Consider the following 7,967-nt stretch of genomic DNA (forward strand, 5'->3'; position numbering starts at 1 on the left):
ATCAAACCGAGTATATATATCTGGATGATTGATTCCACACATGTGGAGCAGATATTGGAGATTATTAAGATTCTAGCTTATTCCAAACTTTATTTATTTTTATCCCAGTTCTAGACTTCTAATGTCTGTGAAAGAAGAAAATCATGACCGGAACATAAAATGGCAACACTAAGAAAAAGTTATCACCGGAGCAATGCAGTTAAGAGTTCCGGATACCTTTCAGAAAGAAGTGACATATATTAGCATATTTTATCAGAACAATTCAATCTGCAAATTAGCAAACATGGACATTCCAGTGCATAGTAGTACGAAAAAAGGTGAAAAACAAGTGAACTGTGACACAATGTAACAGCTGAATCAATAAGGACATGTTAGAATGCGAACATATTGGAGATTAGAATTCCATTAACCTCTTGTTGGACTCTTCAAATCAGATCACCGATGGCGCTTCCAGTAGCGAGGCTTCCCCACGGCAAGACATCTTTCTGGCTATTGTAGTTCTGGAGGATTATGCCATCAGTAGATAATCTACCAGGACCAAAGGCTTCTCCATCCGGCCACGGCTGCAGCCGCGTCCACATCACCGTGGATGCTCCGCCATATCCGCCTGGACGAGCGCAGGCTCTTCATCACCAACCTCTTGTTTAGCCACGATGCCACGGTGGCCACCAGGCGGCTTGAAGCCACAAACGACATGCTTGAGCACACATCACGATGTTGGGAGTCACACCCGACAACGACACCATGCAACGCGTCATGGCGGCGTTTATGGAGGCGTTGGCGCGATGCTAGCTCCCGGCATGGGCTGGCCTGTGCAGGGCACTGCTCCTACCCTGTGCGGCGCCCACGCCACCATCGCACCCTATACCATGCAATCAAATTGGCAGATAGAGTGCAAAATAATGGAACAAAATTGATAGAAAGATGAACAATGTGCAAGTAGCAACCTCAAAATATGAGGACTACTCGTTTTGAAGTTTCAGAAGAGTTGATCTCAGAAAACTTCAATTGAACGCAAGACCGAGTAGCAATGTACCCGGATCAGCAGCCTGATTTTTAGATGGTGTAGCTGGCAAATCTTCAAATCTAGTCCCCAATAAGGAAATCAAGAGCAGATCATGAAGTTAATATACAGAGCTTCCAGAAATCACACATTCACCTACATCCAAAATGAAGCCTCCACCTACCAAAATCACCTGCCTAGTTCTTATAGTGTCCCAAAGGTAGTATGTAAGGCAGCAGAATGGATGATCAAATCATAAAACACAATCTAGTATTTACCAGCGATTCAGTATCCTGCATGTCAGACTGGATCTCAGAGAGTCTCTACTTCATCTTGTCTGCTTAGATCTCACCATGTAAGACGAAACCAACAACAACGAATAGAAATAGGCACGGGAAGAGAGGGTGGCGATCTTGGCGAAGACCTCGCAGACGCAGAGTCGCAGTACTGGCGCTCGTAGCCTTGGAACACCTCGCTGCTTATGATTGCTCCTCTTGATCGCCTTTCATGGCATGTATTAAAGATAAATGGTAGCTAACCAGACCTGGCAGCTGCCACCGCCGCGAGGAGGTTGAGTAGTCAGCCGTTTGCGGAGGTGAAAGCTGCTATGTACGTCCTTGATCCATCGCCCGCCATCCAGGATCGACCCATGCACTTGAGACAATACTGGGCGCGCATCGAAGGAGACTTCATGGCTATGTCCCGGATCCACCGCCCCCTGTCCTGCTTGACCCATCCACAGGAATCAACACCGGACGCACCGACTCGTCGTCGATGTCGACGAGCTGTTTCATTGCGAGGTCAAGGGGGACCGCGGAAGGGCCGCACTGGTGCCTGTGCTACGCGCTACTCGTTAGCGGCGTCAACTGCGAAGGGGTGGCTAGGGTTTGAACAAGGAGGAGGAGACACGGCTTGCGTGGATTTTTCGTTGCTTACGTGCGTGGGTATGACGGTTTTCCTGGTTCTTTCGCCGGATCGCATAGGGGTGGGACCACGTAATTAAGAAGAACGAATCACGTTTGGGGTGGAACGTACACAGGGAAAACCAACAGCACACGGGAGGGAGGTTCGACGAAGGGTTCAACGACGTAAGACGGGAAATGGAACGTTGCGTTTCTTTTAGGTATTATTATTATTATTAGAGAATTAGAGATTAGAGATTATTTGTTTCCTGAAAATCTATTATTTATTTCTTAAAGCAAATTGCATTAATGAGAGAGATCCGTTGATTTGGCTAAGGTAGGAAAGAATCTATTATTTGTTTGCTAAAGGAAATTGCATTAATGGGAGAGATCCGTTGATTTGGCTAAGGTAGGAAAGAATCTATTATTTGTTTCCTAAAGCAAATTGCATTAATGATAGAGATTCGTTGATTTGGCTAAGGTAGGAAAGTTAGATCCGTGATCTTTTGTCATTAGGAAAGTGTTGAAAATAAACCATACCGAACTACCAACTCCTCCATTAGGTTTTTTAATTTTCGTAGGTTTTTTTTCGCTGGATTGTCTTGGGTGCCATCGGAGGTTAGGCCCTCGAGTGCGTGGGGGCGGGTGGGGGCTTCAGTACGCGGTTTTTTCGGTTCATGGCGGCTCAGTGTGAGGTGGGACAAGGTACCAAAAAAAACCATAAAAAGTGAGACGAAAAAAAACCTGGAAGCGACGTGGATGCTCCGCCATATCCGCCTGGATGAGCGCAGGCTCTTCATCACCAACCTCTTGTTTAACCACGATGCCACGGTGGCCACTAGGCGGCTTGAAGCCACAAACGACATGCTTGAGCACACATCACGATGTTGGGGGTCACACCCGACAGCGACACCATGCAACGCGTCATGGCGGCGTTCATGGAGGCGTTGGCGCGATGCTAGCTCCCGGCATGGGCTGGCCTGTGCAGGGCACTGCTCCTACCCCGTGCGGCGCCCACGCCACCATCGCACCCTATACCATGCAATCAAATTGGCAGATAGAGTGCAAAATAATGGAACAAAATTGATAGAAAGATGAACAATGTGCAAGTAGCAACCTCAAAATACGAGGACTACTCGTTTTGAAGTTTCAGAAGAGTTGATCTCAGAAAACTTCAATTGAACACAAGACCGAGTAGCAATGTACCCGGATCAGCAGCCTGATTTTTAGATGGTGTAGCTGGCAAATCTTCAAATCTAATCCCCAATAAGGAAATCAAGAGCAGATCATGAAGTTAATATACAGAACTTCCAGAAATCACACATTCACCTACATCCAAAATGAAGCCTCCGCCTACCAAAATCACATGCCTAGTTCTTATAGTGTCCCAAAGGCAGTATGTAAGGCAGCGGAATGGATGATCAAATCATAAAACACAATCTAGTATTTACCAGCGATTCAGTATCCTGCATGTCGGACTGGATCTCAGAGAGTCTCTGCTTCATCTTGTCTGCTTAGATCTCACCATGTAAGACGAAACCAACAACAACGAATAGAAATAGGCACGGGAAGAGAGGGTGGCGATCTTGGCGAAGACCTCGCAGACGCAGAGTCGCAGTACTGGCGCTCGTAGCCCTGGAACACCTCGCTGCTTATGATTGCTCCTCTTGATCGCCTTTCATGGCATGTATTAAATATAAATGGTAGCTAACCAGACCTGACAGCTGCCACCGCCGAGAGGAGGTTGAGTAGTCAGCCGTTTGCGGAGGTGAAAGCTGCTATGTACGTCCTTGATCCATCGCCGGCCGTCCAGGATCGACCCATGCACTTGAGACAATACTAGGCTCGCATCGAAGGAGACTTCATGGCTATGTCCCGGATCCACCGCCCCCTGTCCTGCTTGACCCATCCACATGAATCAACACCGGACGCACCGACTCGTCGTCGATGCCGACGAGCTGTTTCATTGCGAGGTCAAGGGGGACCGCGGAAGGGACGCACTGGTGCCTGTGCTACGCGCTACTCGCTAGCGGCGTCAACTGGGAAGGGGCGGCTAGGGTTTGAACAGGGAGGAGGAGACACGGCTTGCGTGGATTTTTCGTTGCTTGCGTGCGTGGGTATGACGGTTTTCCTGGTTCTTTCGCCGGATCGCATGAGGGTGGGACCACGTAATTAAGAAGAACTAATCACGTTTGGGGTGGAACGTACACAGGGAAAACCAGCAGCGCACGGGAGGGAGGTTCGACGAAGGGTTCAACGACGTAAGACGGGAAATGGAACGTTGCGTTTCTTTTAGGTATTATTATTATTATTATTAGAGAATTAGAGATTAGAGATAGAGATTAGAGATTAGAGATTATTTGTTTTCTGAAAATCTATTATTTATTTCTTAAAGCAAATTGCATTAATGAGAGAGATCCGTTGATTTGGCTAAGGTAGGAAAGAATCTATTATTTGTTTGCTAAAGCAAATTGCATTAATGGGAGAGATCCGTTGATTTGGCTAAGGTAGAAAAGAATCTATTATTTGTTTCCTAAAGCAAATTGCATTAATGATAGAGATTCGTTGATTTGGCTAAGGTAAAAAAGTTAGATCCGTGATCTTTTGTCATTAGGAAAGTGTTGAAAATAAACCGTACCGGACTACCAACTCCTTCATTAGGTTTTTCTTTGCTGGTTAATTTTCGTAGGTTTTTTTTCGCTGGATTGTCTTGGGTGCGATCGGAGGTTAGGCCCTCGAGTGCGTGGGGGCGGGTGGGGGCTTCGGTACGCGGTTTTTTCGGTTCATGGCGGCTCAGTGTGAGGTGGGACAAGGTACCAAAAAAAAACCCATAAAAAGTGAGACGAAAAAAAACCTGGAAGCGAGACTACCAACTGCTCCATTAGGAGTAGAGATATAGATATAGATAATCTAGGCAACTGTATCGTGTACTCCAAGGGTAGAGGTGCTCCTTGTTGTCCCAGATTGAAAAAACAGATCTTAATGATCACAAAAAAATCGAACATACATAAAGATATATATATATATATATATATATATATATATATATATATATATATATATATATATATGTATATATATATATATATCAGCCATATGAGAGAAAAAATAAACCCAAATTTGATGCCTAATCTAGAAGCAAAAAAAGATAAATATGCTATAATAGTGTCTAGTTCTTTTTGGTGCATCAACGCAATGAACTATTTTCTTCAGACACATACTTACGTTTGGTCATGTAATATTAGGATAATTTAGTTTTCGACTTATATCAACTTCTAAAAAGATGAATGCGGCTGCTACAAGAGTACTGGATATCTTCTCCGTTTCTTTTGCGGAAATATATCTATCTGTTGTTTTGAGAATGGGAACTTAGTAAGTAATAACCCCATAGAATCTATCTGTATCTATAGTAGTACTTAAAAAGAATATAAGGTTCCCATTTCACCTTTGTTCCCATCACCTCTTTGTCCAACATTCCATGTATATGATAATCAATCATCTTAATTTACTTACCTTCTGAACCAATCCCATTTTAATTTACTTACGAAACTTCTATTCAAAATATAAGGTAATTCACGGTCAGAATTTGATGAACATTTATTATTGACAAGTAAATCAAAAGCTAACGTACTAGAATATTTATATCCCCTTGCAACGCACAGGCATTGTTCTAGTCTATATATAAAGATAAATAGGCAATCGTGTCAGAAAGCTGGTTTTTTGGCCAAAAGGTACTTCAAACTTGGAACGAGCATGAAGCAATTATGGAGACTTCTTTGTCTTTTGAGTTTTTTTGGCGGACCTACCATGCTAGATCTTTGGTCTTCCCCTGGAATCGATGAAAAAGTGGATCGCTTCTTATGTGCTCGCTCAGAATAATTCTTCTCTATCTATAATATCTATTTCATGTCTTTTGTTTTGAGACACATCTGCTGTCTATAAGCCTATAATCGAGCCCGTCGAACCCCAATATGACACTCACGTACTCCCCCAATTTCTAAATATAAGACCTTTTAATACGGGTTATATTCGGATGTATGGACATATTATACTTTAGATTGACTCATTTTACTCCGTATATAGTTCGTATAGGAATCTAAGACTTATAATTAGAAACGAAGGGAGTAGTTGTTATGACCCGGCCCATCGTCACCGTGGAAGCACTTTCTCTGCACCGAGACAGGTGGTCGGTTTCGGCGCAGGCTCGGCACAGGCCCAACGCTTTCCCCCCCTGCAATGCTCGTCGCTAGAGTCGGAGCTGCCTAGTCATCGGCGCATGCAGTGGACTGTTTGGCGTTGTCCGGCATAGGCCTCGATGCTCGTTTATGGTGAGGGCTTCATCGATGGTCGTTGATGGTGGAGTTGGAGTCGCCCTGGCGGAGGTGTGACGACGATGACGCTTCTATACTCGAAGGCGGGTGTGCGTTCTTGTGTGGGTTGCCAGGTCGCCCTGTGTGTCCTGTGTGGGCATGTTGTAACGATTTTTGCCAGGTTTTCCATTAATTAACCGAGTAATTCTCTTCTTCTTTATTAATGAGATGAGGCAATACTCCGTTTGAAAGAAAAAATGACCCGGCCCAATCATAGGGAGTACACCCGAGGAAGGCCAGCTTTTTTACAGAAAGCTATACCATTTTCCATTCCCTTTTTGCCGATCTTGATATCATTATTATACCGCCGTGCCTGGCTAATTGCGACATGACATATACAGCAGTGATGCACACGGCAAATCTTGATTCAGAATTCATGGATTAGGAAGGAGAGCAATCTCCGGATGCAATCACGGACAGATCGACACCCACAGGCCAGCTCAGTGCGCAGGCGTGGCCCTATATATATATAAACGCGCCACCCAAATGAAACGCACATCGAAAATCACCAGTCATCAAGACGATCGATCCTCTCCTATCCTCCTGTCGAGCAGAACGCACGGGCACTCCCACCCATGGCGCCGCCCGCAAGATCATCGGCGCCGTTGCTCCTCCTCCTCCTGGTTCTCCTCGTCGCGGCACGGCGGTCCGCCGGTGACGACGACTCTCCACGTACGTACCCCGACTGGCCGACCGCCGTCCATGTCGTTTTCTCGATCGCACATGCATATATGCGTACGTACTTGACATCTAGATCGTCTGACCGATGTTGTTGATCTGATTTGGCGGCGGTTCGGTGATTTGTATGCAGCGCAGGTGCAGCCGTTGGACCCCAAGTGCCAGGAGATGACGGAGATGTGCACCCCGGCGTCGTGCACCAAGCTCTGCCTCAGCATAGGGCTGGGTAAAGACGCCGACGGCGGGTTCTGCACCTTCCATGGCATGCAGTTCTACTGCTGCTGCCCCATACCCGCCCCCGTCCCGCCGCCCTCAAGGCTCTGATTTCAAGCTTCTCAAATGATCTTGTAGCCGGATTCCAGTGCTATCAGGAATTCAGGATGATAGCAGGATCTTTGGCCGTACACAGAATAGAGCTAGTCATGAGCTAGCACATTATGGTCGTGCCACGCCTCGTACTGCTGTCTGTCTGGGCTCGGGCACGGATGAAGTTGTAAGGCTGTGTATGAACGATGTAATTCCTGGTTGAGTAATACAAGATCCCATTTCCCGGCAAAAAAAAAGAGTACTGGATATCTTCTGCATTTCTTTTGTGGAAATATTTATCTTTTGTTTTGAGAATGGGAAATATCCATCTTCTGTTTTAGACGCATCAACTTTTTTTTTTGAGACAATCTCGCAAAACCTTATTAACCCGTCACAATGTTTATAAGGACGAACGAAAGATCTCCAAGGTGGATTAACCAAACATGACGACCATCCCGAGAGAAAGACCATGCTTCGCTAGGTTGTGAGCCTCAAAGTTTGAGCTCCGAAATTCATGGACTATATTACATGAAAGAAAAACTAAAGAACAATCTGAAATTTCACATAACATTGCTCCATAAGCAGCTAAGTTCCCCTGCTTAATATCAGCGACCACCACCTTGCAGTCTGAAGCAATATGAATGCATTGAACATACAGATCATCGGAGAGTGAAAGAGCTTCCCTTATAGCCAGCGCTTCCAAAGTTT

The sequence above is a fragment of the Triticum dicoccoides genome, chromosome 6A, assembly GCF_002162155.2.
Source record: "Triticum dicoccoides isolate Atlit2015 ecotype Zavitan chromosome 6A, WEW_v2.0, whole genome shotgun sequence".
Classification (NCBI taxonomy): Eukaryota; Viridiplantae; Streptophyta; class Magnoliopsida; order Poales; family Poaceae; genus Triticum; species Triticum dicoccoides.